Source organism: Pinus tabuliformis, chromosome 8, assembly GCF_031772625.1.
Source record: "Pinus tabuliformis cultivar Carrire ecotype Pingquan chromosome 8, CPIR1, whole genome shotgun sequence".
In the NCBI taxonomy this organism is placed as follows: Eukaryota; Viridiplantae; Streptophyta; class Pinopsida; order Pinales; family Pinaceae; genus Pinus; species Pinus tabuliformis.
This window is the reverse complement of record NC_142294.1, coordinates 1,467,707,786-1,467,722,900: the sequence shown is the minus strand read 5'-3', so window position 1 is coordinate 1,467,722,900 and position 15,115 is coordinate 1,467,707,786.

Here is a 15,115-nt window from a genome sequence, read left to right as displayed (position 1 = left end):
AAAACAACTGTCCCAAGGTGACATAAGTTGTTTCTAGCAGAGCAACAACAAGGGAAGGGTGACGCAGTGCCTGCGTCATCAAGGGTGAGCCAGGAAGAGGCAACGCAAAGGCTAAGGAAGGCAAAGGGAGCCTCATGCAAAGCCATGCAGAAGCTAGGAAGGTTGACAAAGTTGGCTGAGGAGGTTGGGTTGCTGGTGCTGGGATTCGGCAGAGCCTAAGAGCTCTCACCTTCAGGTTGTTGGGGTTTAGAAGGTTGTGGGAATATTGCAAAGTGGATCTGGTGAGGTACTGTAGTCAAAATAGTACCTGACGGAGCAAGGCCAAGAGGAGGGAGTTGCTACCGAGGGTTTCTAGCCACATAGATGATTAGAGTAGGGGGCATCTCGACATCGGCAATATGATTTCCATGAGGGAAATCAAGACTTAAAGGGAGTCAGATTGAGAACTTCCAAGAGGGAAGTAGAAGCGCATCATGTAAGAGACCAAGATAGAATGGACGGAGCATCGAACTTCGCAGTCTGGAAGGCAGAATCTTATCTGAACTCGACAGAAATCATGTCAAGAACTTCGCCTTGAAGGTTATAGCTATCCCAGTCGACCCCAATGATAATGACAAGTACGAGGAGGCAATGGCGAGGGCCAAGAGCATCATCCTTGATGGGGTCAAAGACCATGTAGTACCACGCATTGCTGAGAAGGAAACGACATATGAGATGTGTGAGGCCCTTAAGAAATTGAACCAGCATACTTTTGTGCAAAGAAGAATGTTACTAGAGAATCAATTGAAGTCATATTAGATGAAGAAGGGAGAACCGATTGAAACCTTCCTCAGAGGATTGAACGAGATCCGAGATCAGTTGACTGCTATAGAAGCCATGCCGGATCAGGAATTGATGGTGAGGACTGCCCTGAATGCAATCTCATAACACTGGGAGGTATTTTTCCAGAGTATAATGGGCAGAGGGACACTTCCACCTTGGGATGAAATTTGAGCTGCTCTTCGCCAAGAAGAGATTAGACAAAAGTTGAAGATGGGTAGCAACAACAAGGGGATCAAAGTCAAGCAGGAGGAGGAAGATGCTGCCCTAACATCCGAGGGAAAGCAGGAAAAGTGGAAGAAGAAGGATCTCTCCAAGATCAAGTGCTTCCACTGTGGGGAGCTGGGTCATTATGCGACCCAGTGTCCAAGGAAGAAGAGTAAGGAAGAGTCTTCCGAGACTAAGGCAGCGCCAACAAGGGTAGAGAAGGAAGTTTTGACAGATGATGACTATGCCATGAGTGCACACGCACCACTTGAGCAGAAGTGGCGAGACATCGAGTTGTAGTCAGGCAAACTACAAGCGATGAGGGGCAGGATCCTCGAGGTACCCACCCTCTTGGATTAGACCTTGCTACAGGAGCCCCGAAGAGCAGTAGCAGGACTGGCTGAGTCGGGTAGAGATGGATGCGGATGGAGCAGCAGAGAGAGCAGGAGTCCCAGGAAAGCGCGAGGCTAATAGGCTGTAGTAGTGCGAGAGACACAAGAGTGTTGCACCAGTGCAGGATGGCATAGAGAGGTGTGCAACGGTGCGATATGCAGGGAGTTGTTGCAGCAGCACATAGGTCAGAGAGGAAACACTTGTCAGCGGTAGAGGGAGCTTCAGCATCAGCGGGGTCTCTAGCCCAATAGAGAGGTCAGAGTTGGGAGATCAGTTAATTACTTCTCAGTAACTGAGTTGCAGTGCAGCAGTGGGCAACACGATGCAACATGATGGGAGGAGGTGTAGTGCGAATGCAGCGCTGGGAGAAAGGACCAGCAACAACATAGATGCAGAGGGAGCTGTCGCACAGATGCAACAGTGGTAGTGGCAGAACCATGGACAACAGTACAAGATAAAACAATGCAGAGGATGGTGAGCAACAGGCCTAGCATCAGCACAAGGACCGATGCCGGATGATCAGAGTAATACTCAGTGAGGACTATTGCAAGAGCACAGTCCTCGCTAAGAGGGAGTGTTGATTTGGGGTAGCATCGGATGTGATCTAGCCACGAAATTTGGTGGAGAGGTTGGGGCACATGATATCTCCAATACCCAGAAAGGGTTTAGGCAGATTATAAACAGTTCAGGAGATATTAAAATAATTAATATTTTTAATGGAGTCCCCAAGTCTAAACTTAGGGAAATTAAAATATTAATGTGAATTCATATGAAATTGTGTTAGAATGATCCAAAAGACATGGATCAAGCCAGATCTAATCTTAGCCGATGATTAGGGACTTAATTCTGGCCATTGATATGTCAACGAGAAAAGTATAAGAGGAGGGTTGAGGGTCACTTGGAGAATACACCAGAGTGATCAGTCATTCTATTCTCTAGAGCGGGGTTTGCTAAGAGAGATAGAATCAATGATCAGAGTTGCAGCTGAGGGGAATTGAGTACAGAGAGATAGAGGCAGAGATAGTGCTGGGAGAGTAGCACAATAGCAGGGGAGAGTGGTGTAGTAGCAGCTATAGCTCATGCAAGGCCACGCAGAGGCAGCCGAGAGAGCTGTGTAGAGCTTCTGAGAGGCCAGCGTTGTTGTCGCAGAGGCCCAGAAGGCTAACGCAGGGCCTCCTGAGGCGGATGCAGACCCATCCGGGGTGATGCAGAGCTAGCACTGGGCAGAGAGGGGCTGACGCAGTCCAGAAAGGCAGACGCTGGGGTTTCTGGGGCAGATTGTAGCTAAGGAGCTGCCGGAAATCCAGGGTTTCAGCCAAGAAATTTGTCTCAAACTGAGAGGTATTACTACCAAGGAAATTCTTTGTTGGGTAGGCCAGTTTCGACACCCAGATTGTACTTTGATATTTCTTAATAAGAAAACCCTCAGATAGTTGCACCAGTTTTCCCACATTGGGTTTTTCTGGGGACAATGGTCCAAAAATAATGGTGTCATTTGGTGTGATTGTTTTTGTTTCCTTCAGTTGTTGATTTTTAATATGTTGAGCATGCACTAGTGTTTATTTTCAGTATTTACATTGTAATAACTTGTTAAGTAACGAATCAAGTAGGTAGGAACAAATCAGATAAAGTGCATGGAGGGTTTCTAACTAAGTATACTTAGAAACTTCAGCATTACAAGCATTATGATCCATGCCATTTTCATGCAATCCATTATAACACACTTCGCAAGAAATGGATGCCACACCATCACAGAAGTGTCATCAACATTTTGTATAGTACATAGCTTAGGTGATCTGGAATTTATCAAGGACAAAGAATTAAAGTTATTACAGATTCATGTGCATGGATGTGCCTATGTTACTTTATGCAATGGATCGATAAGATTGCGAAATACATAGACACTAAGGCAGTTAGAAAAACATAACAGACAAACATGTAAACACAACAAGTTTAATAAAGAGTTCACCCAATGCTCCTGGGCTATGTCTCCTGGTCCAGCCTTCATTGGTGGCCTCTCTATTATGTTTTCAAAGTAGAGTTTCTTTACAACAGTGAGCTCAATTTGAGTCTCACTCAACAGATATGAGTCAGTAGGATTTGAGTACACAGACTCTCCTTACCAGTACTTGACCTCTACTAGTCACAGTAATATGAGCCCAATCTGAAACTCATACATGACAGGCCTATGCTGAGGAGCTCGCTTGAACCTCTCAAGCTTTCTTTGGAGTGCACAGACTCTCTGGCTCTCTCTGGCTCGATGTTGCCCTCCGGTCAGCTCGGCCTCTTCTCTCTGCTCTTAACTAACTCTCTTTCCTGCTTTTCTGCCTGCTCTGTCTTTGTCAATTCATGGCTTTAAAGCTAGTCTGCTTTCTGTAAGTTTGTTTTCGCTTCCCAGCGTTCTGGTTTTCCTTCCTCTATCCGTTCGAACTCCCCTGTTCTGCATCATCATCCTTGTGTAACGCTTCACAGGGAGGTGGCCACCTATTCTGCAATGGATAAGTGTGTCAAGTTCCTTGGACACATTTGAATGGCCGTTATTTCCATTTGCTCCAAGATGCCTGCGAAACACGAATCTTATGCCAATTCATCGTCCACGTCGGACTTCAAATCCATGTAATCTTGCTTTATCATCTGTCAAATCCAGTCATTTATCAGGACGCGCCTCCGTCATTGATCTGGACCCCCCAGATCCTACGGTCATCGTGCATATCGAGCGGATAACTAGCTCGGCAGTTACCCGTCCGATGTGAGTAGTTTTCTCTCTCCTCCGCTGGACAAGTGTCACTCGCTGTGTGGTGTCGGGCGGGACTCAGTCTAAACCGCTTACCGCCTCGAGGCCTTCTGATATCCTACTAGTTTTGTGGAATCCACAGAACCAAATTTATTATTTTTCTGCATTTCATAGCCATTTCAGGTCCAGGCACTTCGGGGCTTTCCTTCACTGAGGGGGACGCCCTGCGATACACGATTAGCGCTAATCACGTATCAGAAACCACCCCCATTTCTTGAATTAGCCTCTGGTTTTGCAATTTGCACCAACGCGCATTACCATGGGCCAACGGTCTGCGCGCTCGACCGAGGCTCTTCGTTGCTTCACGCTGATCACAATTGCAATTGTCACGAGGATTCCTTCTGATAGCTTGATCTTTCTAAGGCTTGAATCTGTTTGGCATAATTTGAACGAGTTTATGAAAACTTAGAGAGTGTTTAGGATCCAATTCAGATCACGGCCTTCCCACTGAAAGAGCTTTTGGACCATCAAAAGTTTATTTTTAAGCATCAATGAAGTGAGGGTACTGATTCCTCGCTTGCCCAATTTCTATCCATTTCGCATTGTTTGGCTTTGAACCTTTGAGTCCAATCCTCAGGTACTCAACATCCCCTCTGCGCATAGTTCTCACCTTCTTGTCCAAAACTATATCTTCATGTAATTCACTAAGATATTCAGGTAACAGATCATCAATAGAAGGCAACTGACTTTGCTCTTCGAGATCTTCAATCAATGAAGGTTCAAATAGTCTCAAGCTGTCTGCATTAACAACTGAGTAGATGTGCATGTAAGCTGATAAATCAAGGCGAAAAGCATTCTCACCAATTTTCTCAAGTATCTTGAAAGGTCCATACCTTATTGGCTTCAGCTTCTTACCTTCACCTTGTATTCTGTCTTTGCTGATGTACAACCAAACTTGATCACCAACTTGGAAACTATGCTCCATCCGATGCTTGTCACGCCTTGCCTTGTACTTGGCTTGGCTCTTTTCCAGTTGTTCCTGTACTGCTTGGTGAATCTCTTGGATTTGTTCGATGAAGTTGGTTGCCTTGGCCACATCACTGTGTCCATCAACCACTATGTCTTTACCAAAGAAAAAATTCAAGGGAGACCTTGGTGTGAAACCAAAACAGGTCTCAAAAGAAGATCTCTGTGTAGAAGAATATTTAGCTCGACTGTAAGCATGATGCACATAACATAAATGTTCATCCCAAAGCCTGGGATGCTTGCTGCAATAACCTCTGAGCAACTAGAACACTGTCCTGTTGACTACTTCTGTTTGGCCATCTGTTTGCGGATGAAACGCTGTTCTCTTTTTCAGCCTGGTGTCTATCAATTCCCACAGACTTGACCAAAATTTCCCAATCCACCTATAGTGTCTTGATTGCTGCAACTTAGTTTGTGAGTACAAATATTGAAGTGTTTGATGATCAGTGTGTATAACCATCTCTTTGCCCATTAAATAATGTTTCCACTTTTTCACACTTTGTACTAAAGCATACAATTCTTTATCATATGTGGTATAATTAACTACTGCAGAATTAAATGTCTCAGAATGATAACATATGGGTTTACTGTGTTACATCAACACTGCTCCCATGGCATAGTCACTGGCATTTGTTTCAATCTCAAATGGTCTTTGAAGATCGGGCAGTGCTAGCACTAGTGTTGTACTAATCTTTTCTTTCAAGGTGTCTAAGGATTTCTACTGTTTGCCTTCCCATTGAAACACCTTGTTCAATCCTGTTAAAGCATGTAAGGGAGCTGCAATTAAGGAAAAGTTAGAAATAAACTTTCTCCAATACTGTGCTGCTCCTATGAAGCTTCTAACTTCTGTAGCAAATTTGGGTTTAGGCCAGTTTACAATGACTGCAACCTCAGAAGGATCTATCTTCAATTCACCACCCCCTACAATATGACCCAAATAATTCAAAGATGTTTTGCCATATTCACATTTTGAGAGCTTAACATAAAGATTTTCTTTTTTCAAAACATCTAGAGTCTTCTTAACATGCTTTAAATGTTCTTCCCATGTTTCACTGAATATAAGAATGTCATCCAAATATACAATGACAAAATCATCAAAAAAAGGTCTGAGTACATTATTCATTACTCCCATGAAAGTAGCAAGAACATTAGTTAAGCCAAAAGGCATAACCAACCACTCATACAATCCTTGCTTTGTTTTGAAAGCAGTCTTCCATGCATCTTGCTCCACAACTCTGACCTAATGATAGCCACTATGCAAGTCCAACTTGGAAAAATAAACTTCCTTTAATTGATCCAATAGATCATCTATGCGAGGAAGCGGATAACAATTTTTGATCGTTATCTTATTCAGTGCTCGGTAATCAATGCACGTACTCCATGAGCCATCTTTCTTTCTCACCAAGACAATTGGAAACCCACATGATGATGTGCTAGGTCTGATGAACCCCTTCTCAAGCAACTCCTGTACTTGCTTCCTGATTTCTGCATTCTCTAAAGCGGACAACCTGTACATTCTGATGTTAGGCAATGGAGCATCTTGCTGCAAATTATTATCATGTACTATTTCCTTTTTGGGTGGCAGATCTTTAGGTTCTTGAAATAGTATATCATATTCTGAAACAACTTTTTCTAAATCAGCGTGTTGTTTAGCATCACAGCCCTCAAATACATTGGTTTTATCAAGTTTCTTTTCCTTTACAACCATCAGTAAAAAATGTTTGCATGAATTTACAATTCTTTTCATCAGCCCTGAGTTTATGAGAGTATAATTATTCTTGAGTTTGTGAGCTCTTACAATATATTCGATTCCATCTTTAATGAGTCGATAGTTGTTCTCAGCTCTATAGAAAATAGCTTTTCTATCATACAAGTAAGGACTTCCTAAGACAATTCCACATATATACAAAGAAACTATATCTAACTCAACCTCATCTACAAATGCTAACCCAAAAGAAAACCTAAGTTTACATTGTCTAATCACTTGTAGCTGTGTTTTATCACATAACCAACCTAATGGATATGGCATTTCATGAGGTGTAGTTAGTAATCCCAACTTCTTTATAATTGCTTCAGAAATTAAATTTACTTGTGAGCCACTATCAAACAAACTATCAATCTTTTGATGCTTGGAAAAAACTCTAATATGAAAAAGCTCATGTCTTTTCCTCTCATTTTCTTCATTATTAGTAGATTGTGTAGAATTACTAGTAGATGCTTCAAAATTTTTACTTTTTATACCTGTGGTTGTAATTGTTGTTTCATCTCCTAAATCTAACCCCAAATCATTTTGAATAGTTTCAGCAGTCTTCTTCATCTTGCCCTCGAAATTCTTAGTTTTCAGCTCTAGATGCAGAATCCGACAATGTTCATCATCATGCCCCTCCTTCTTACAGTGAGTGCGTGAAGACTTGGTCTTTTGTACAATATTTGTCTTCCTCTCTTTCCATTTATGTTTTCTTTTCTCCTTATTCTTGCTTGCAGTGGTTTTTGATGATCCCCCAACTTCTAGGTTCACATTCTTGCCTTTAGCCTCTAGATGTGTAGCTTGAACAAATACCTCATCTATGCTAGGGGATTAAACATGAGAATTGTGTCTTAAGTAGCTATGTAGACCACCTATATACTTCAACAGAGTTTCAGGTGAGTCTAAAGAAATTCCTAGAATCAAATCTCTTTTCCTAAATTCTTGAGTGTAACTTTGTACACTTTGCCCTTTCAATTGGCGAAGAGTTTGCCAGCTCATCATGGCTTGCTTCATATAGGCTAGTGGATAAAACTGTTTTTTAATTGCAGAAACAAATTCACTCCAGACAGAAAGAATCTTACCATGCTTCTTCATGTCAGCTTGTGTCCTGCCTTCCCACTATACCAAGGCAGTGCCTCCAAGGCGTAGGCTGGTCAGCTGAATCTTACTACTGTATAAATCAATGCTCTGCACTCTGCAATAAACATCAATCTGTTTAATCCAATTATCCAACTTCTCTGCATTCAACTCTCCATCATATATTGGTAAATCAAATTTAACATCTAATTTAATCAAAGATGTCTTCTTTTTGTTTTCAAGGCTACTGGGGGAGTGGGAAGTTTTTCTTTCCATTTGCCTTTAGAGTGGTCATGGAGGGGACATTCTTCTGCTCCTTTATCTCTTTTGGAGTTTGATGCATCTTCTTCTCTACCTTTCTTAAATTCTCTATACATTTCTTCTACCATGGCTCTCATGGTCATGAAACTATCCATGAACTGAGGGTCTGATTCCAAGGAACTTTCTTTTGACATTTTCCTCTCAGGATAGACTCTTCCAATTTTAGGGTTAGTTTCAACCAACTCTCCTTCTCCTAGTTTAAGTTTTGATCTAGTTAGCATTCAACAACAAAATCCAGCACAAGCTTGTCTAACCTTAGTAAACTTGAGCTTTGGTACCACTTGATCTAGAATTTATCCAGGACAAAGAATTAAAGGTATTACAGACTCATGTGCATGGATGTGCCTATGTTACTTTATGCAATGGATCGATAAGATTACGAAATACATAGACGCTAAGACAGTTAGAGAAAACATAACAGGCAAACATGTAAACATAACAAGTTTAATAAGGAGTTCACCCAATGCTCCTAAGCTACGTCTCCTGGTTCAGCCTTTAGTGGTGGCCTCTCTATTATGTTTTCAAAGTAGAGTTTCTTTACAACAATGAGCTCAATTTGAGTCTCACTCAACAGATATGAATCAGTAGGATTTGAGTACACAGACTCTCCTTACTGGTACTTGACCTCTACTGGTCACAGTAGTATGAGCCCAATCTGAAACTCATACATGATAGGCCTATGCTGAGGAGCTCGCTTGAACCTCTTAAGCTTTCTCTAGAGTGCACAGACTCTCTGGCTCGATGCTGCCCTCCGGTCGGCTCGACTTTTTCTCTCTGCTCTTAACTAACTCTCTTGCCTGCTTTTCTGCCTACTCTATCTCTGTCATTTCGTGGCTTTAAAGCCAGTCTACTTTCTGTCGGTTTGTTTCCGCTTCCTGGCATTCTGGTTTTCCTTCCTCTGTCCGTTCTAACTCCCCTGTTCTGTGTCATCATCACTGTGTAACGCTTCACAGGGAGGTGGCCACCTATTCTGCAATGGGTAAGTGTGTCAGGGTCCTTGGACACATTTGAATGACCGTTATTTCCATTTTCTCCAAGATGCCCGCAAAACACGAATCTTCTGCCAACTCATCCTCCATGTCGAACTTCAAATCCCATGTAATCTTGCTTTATCATCTGTCAAATCCGGTCATTCATCGGGATGCGACTCCACCGTTGATCTGGACCCCCCGAATCCTACGATCATCGTGCATATCGGGCGGATAATTAGCTCAACGGTTACCCGTCCGATGTGAGCGGTTTTCTCTCTCCTCCGCTAGACGCGTGTCACTCGCTGTGTGGCGTCAGGCGATACTCGGTCTAAACCGCTTACCGCCTCGAGGCCTTCCGATATCCTTCCGGTTTTATGGAATCTACGGAACCGAATTTATTACTTTTCCGCATTTCATAGCCATTTCGGGTCCAGCCACTTCAGGGCTTTCCTTCACTGAGGGGGACGCCCTGCGATACACGATTAGCGCTAATAGCGTATTAGAAACCACCCCCGTTTCTTGAATTAGCCTATGGTTTTGAAATTTGTGCCAACGTGTGTTACCATGGGCCAACGGTCTGCGCGCTCGACCGAGGGTCCTCGTTGCTCCGCGCTGATCACAATTGCAATTGTCATGAGGATTCCTTCTGATAGCTTGATATTTCTAAGACTTGAATCTGTTTGGCATAATTTGAACGAGTTTATGAAAACTTAGAGAGTGTTTAGGATCCAATTCGAATCACGACCTTCCCACTGAAAAAGCTTTTGGACCACCAAAAGTTTATTTTTAAGCATCAATCAAGTGAGGGTACTGATTCCTCGCTTGCCCAATTTCTATCCATTTCGCATTGCTTGGCTTTGAACCTTTGAGTCCAATCCTCAGGTACTCAACATCCCCTTTGCGCGTAGTTCTCACCTTCTTGTCCAGAACTGTATCTTCCTGCAATTCATTAAGATATTAAGATATTCAGGTAACAGATTATCAATAGAAGGCAACTGACTCTGCTCTTTGGGATCTTCAATCAATGAAGGTTCAAATAGTCTCAAGCTGTCTGCATTAACAAATGAGTAGATGTGCATATAAGCTAGTAAATCAAGGCGAAAAGCATTCTCACCAATTTTCTCAAGTATCTTGAAAGGTCCATATCTTATTGGCTTCAACTTCTAACATTCACCTTGCATTTTGTCTTTGCTGATGTATAACCAGACTTGATCACCAACTTGAAAACTATGCTCCATCCAATGCTTGTCATGCCTTGCCTTGGCCTTTTTCCAGCGGTTCCTGTACTGCCTAGTGAATCTCTTGGATTTGTTCGATGAACTTGGTTGCCTTGTCCACATCATTGTGTCCATCAATTGCTATGTCTTTACCAAAGACAAAATCCAAGGGAGACCTTGGTGTGAAATCAAAATAGGTCTCAAAAGGAGATCTCTGTGTAGAAGAATGTTTAGCTCGATTGTAAGCATGCTGCACATAACATAAATGTTCATCCCAAAGCTTGGGATGCTTGCTAAAATAGCCTCTGAGCAACTGGATCACTGTCCTGTTGACTACTTCTGTTTGGCCATCTGTTTGCGGATGAAAAGCTGTGCTCTTTTTCAGCCTCGTGTCTATCAAGTCCCACAGACTTGACCAAAATTTCCCAACAAATTGGGTATCTCGATCAGATATAATGGAAGTGGGTAATCCAAAATGAACCCATACATGTTGAAAGAACAGCTTTGCAGTTTGTTTAGTTGTAATTTGTTTGTTACAAGGTGTTGTCGCACAGATTGTCACGACAACGCTCAGACCGGGGGCTGTCACCCTGATCCCCTATCTCTCCGTTTAAGCCTGTCTCCCGCGGCTAAGGGGGGTAGACCCTATGGGATAATGAATGACCAACTAGGGACCAGTTGGGTTGGGAGACACGAGGGGAAAACAAGCACTAAATTGATTTTATTAAGTTAATAGACTAGTGCCTTATGAAATAGATGATTAAATGATTATTTATCAAATGCTGCAGAAATATGAACTCATTAACAATCGTTTACCATCAAACAACTCAAACAAAGTTTAACTTTTACCAAACGTGAGATAATCAATAAATGCTCAATGGCTTAATGATACTCCAGCAATTAAAATTCGAAAGATTAAGTGCTTTGAACAACCATGCAAAATGCTAACTAGAGATCACATTCATGTAGTTAATCTTCAAATGAACATTTAAGCATGTTTAACCATATAATCAAAATTTTAGCCTCAGCAGAAAAGATATATCGTAAAAATGAAGAAACCTTGAGCCAAGACTGAATCTGGCAAAATATTTCCAAAATATTTTATGTTATTTTATTTTATTTTATTTATTTATTATTATTATTATTATTATTTTCTAAAAAAAATACAGTAAAACTAAAATCAAATAAAACTAAATTAGATCTAATATCTAATCTGAAGTTTTAAAAGGAAACTTTTTACGACTTTTTATATTTTTTTAAATGAAACAAATCTGAACCAAAAAAAATCTAATTCTAAACTAAAATGAAACTCGTATTTAAATTGAAAAAAGATTTAACCTAACCCAAAAACTATATACTCTAAATCCTAAATGAATAAAAATAAGACAGAATAACCAACGCATGTATAAACAAGAAAAATCGAATGCTTGTTTTTTATTTTTACGTATATCGAATGCTTCTTCCGGCCTATTGTTTCTGCAGGTGCGTGGACGCAACAAGCAACCCAACGCTTGTCTTGCTGGTGCGGATTAGCAGAAACTTGAGGAGCTACAATGGCGGGGAATGACTGCAGCGAGGGTGATCAAGTAAATACGCAGGTGAAAGTAGAAGCTGAGTTTGCAGATTCGCGTGAGGAATGCCTGGACGACGGCAGAAGGAAGGGTCGGGATGCAAGGCAGCATGGAGAGTCTTTTGACTTGCGGATTGCTGTTTGGGTGTTTGCAAAAGTGACTACGCGCGGAGGAAGACACACGTATGGCAGGGCCTGCGTGGTAGGGAAGGCTGCTGCGGGCAGATGTGACACGGATTTTGCATGAGATACATTTTGATTGCGGGTTGTATATATATATATATATATATATATATATATATTGTTTGCAGTTGCAGGTTTGGACGAGCGTGGAGGTGAAGGGAAAGTGATGGCTGTGGATTGAATGAGAACCGCTGGTAATGAGAGAGGATTGGCCAATACGCAGAGTATGGAGGGATTGAGGGTTGGATGGGTTTCGTATGCAGGCAATGAGGAGGCAGCGTAGAGAAATGAAAACAACGTGCAGCTGCGTGAGGGTTTGGATAGTGAACACCCTTTAAAAAATTTCGAAATTTCTCCAAAAATTGAAGACTCCAGGCAGCAGCAGAAAAAGGGACCAGAAAACCCTCCAAATTCTCCAGTAAATCTTAAATCACCCTGCTTCAGATTTGTTTAATGAAAACCCCCCAAAAAAAATTCAAAACCTGTACCAGCAACCTGCAATAACAGAAAACCCAGAAATAAAATATGCCAGAGACAAAACCTAAAAACCCTAAAACCAACTAAGTAATTACAGTTTAAAGGCTCTAAAATAGCCAGATTTGTCAATAATCCACAGTAATATTTTCAGAATTTAAATTTAATGTGAGATACTTCGGAAAACCCTGCATGCATTCATAAAAAAAATTCAGATGATAAGCCCAGAATTAAAACTAGTTGGGCTCTTTCAGAAAATGCAATCCGGGAGTTGGCTGGTTCAGCCGAGAACTTCCCCTAACGCCCGGTAAACTCAAAACTAAGATTTCCTGCACAGCTTAAAATCAACCATTAACACAGAGAGAAAAAACGATAGTGAAATCCAGATCAAATGGAGATACCTGCCATTATATTTCAGAAATCTAAACTATCATTTAAACCCCAAAGATCAGACAAGATACCTGTGTCTGAATCAATCTTCATCAAACTATTATTGATGACTGAAAATAAAATTATGCAGAAAAATAAAAGGCCTTACAGCATTTCCAAAAGAGTAACACTAGCAAGATTTTTAACCCCAAAGTCTTTCTTTATTGCACAAAAATGACTACAAGAGAGCTTTCTTTAGCACCAGACTCTCAGATCTAATCTGATCTCAAATGACCCCTAGCACCCTACTTAAAGGAAAATTTCCCAATGGCTAGTTCGAGTGATCCATGTCAAAATGATCTCGACTGTCAATGAGGATCAAGATATCTTTTAATCTCATCCGTCGAAATTTTAATAAATTAAAAATTAAAACTTTGCATTTGTTTTCTCAAAATTTCAGACTTATTTTATTAATTTTTAATTTTTTAATTGATTATTTATATATTTTATTTTTTATTGTTTTTTATTTTTTCAATTTTTTGGATCCTCGAACTTAGCCTTTGGAAAAATCACCTAGGACCTAGGACTTAGGACTTATGAGGGGATTAAAACATTTTCTAACCCTCAAGACACTTTACATCATGACTTTTACAATTTTACATCTCAAGAGGGAAAACCCATTTGACATAGACCCTCATGGACTACCCAGTTCTGCGACCAACTATAATCTAGCAGATCAACACACTAGGATTCCCCTAAGATTCTAATGACAAAATTCATTCTGGCTTTGGGGTTAGGCTGAAGGAAAACTCTGCCGATCATGAATCGGTGAGACAAAAAACCTTCCGAAACGCAGATTATCACTAGAAAATTAGGTCCACCTACGCAGTTTACATACATGACTCAACTCTGTTAGGATTATTTACAATTTACACATGTAGACTAGGTTTACAAAACAATATGATCAGGCTGATGATGACAGGCACAGACACGTTGCTCAAGCACTATCCCTTTTGCAAAAACGGGGGTGTACTGCTATGGGAAGTTGACACGTAGTGGTCAACACAAGGTATTAAAATACACATTTCACTGAACCTATCCACAACAACATATAAATAGTCATGACCTTTTCTAGATTTAGGCAGTCCCCCAACAAAGTCCATAGAAACACTTTCCCAAGGATGAGAAGAAACTAGTATTGGAGTGTACAAACCTAGTTTTCTATTGCTGGGCTTGCTTTTAGCACACATGGTACACCCTCTTACGTATCTAGAAACTGTCTCATTCATTTTTGGCCAATAACAAAATCTTTGCAGTTGTGCAATTGTTTTACTTACACCAAAGTGACCTGATATTAGAAAAATGTGTGCCTCTCGAATTATGTTTACTCTTTTAGTTTGAGGAATGCATAACTTTCCCAAATGATACAAGAGTTGGTCCTTAACATGATAATCCAATTCCTCTACTTGTTTGCCATGATTTAAAGTTGCATATACATCTTTAAAATCTATATCTTGAGCATACTGTTCAATGTAGATTTCATGCAATACTCAATTATGCTTAACTATAGTGGATGCATTTATGATTGGTCTGGACAACATATCTGCAACTTTATTGTGTATGCCCTTTTTATATTTGATGACAAGATGAAACTGTTGTAGAAAACCCATCCACCTATAGTGTCTTGATTGCTGCAACTTAGTTTGTGAGTGAAAATATTGAAGTGGTTGATGATCAATGTGTATAACCATCTATTTTCCCATTAAATAATGTTTCCACTTTTTCACACTCTGTACTAATGCATACAATTCTTTATCATATGTGGGATAATTAACTACTGCAGAATTAAATGTCTCAGAATGATAACATATGGGTTTACCGTGCTGCATCCGTTTCGATCTCAAATGGTCTTTGAAGATCGGGCAATGCTAGCACTAGTGTTGTAGTAATCTTTTCTTTCAAGGTGTCGAAGGCTTTCTGTTGTTCGCCTCCCCACTGAAACACCTT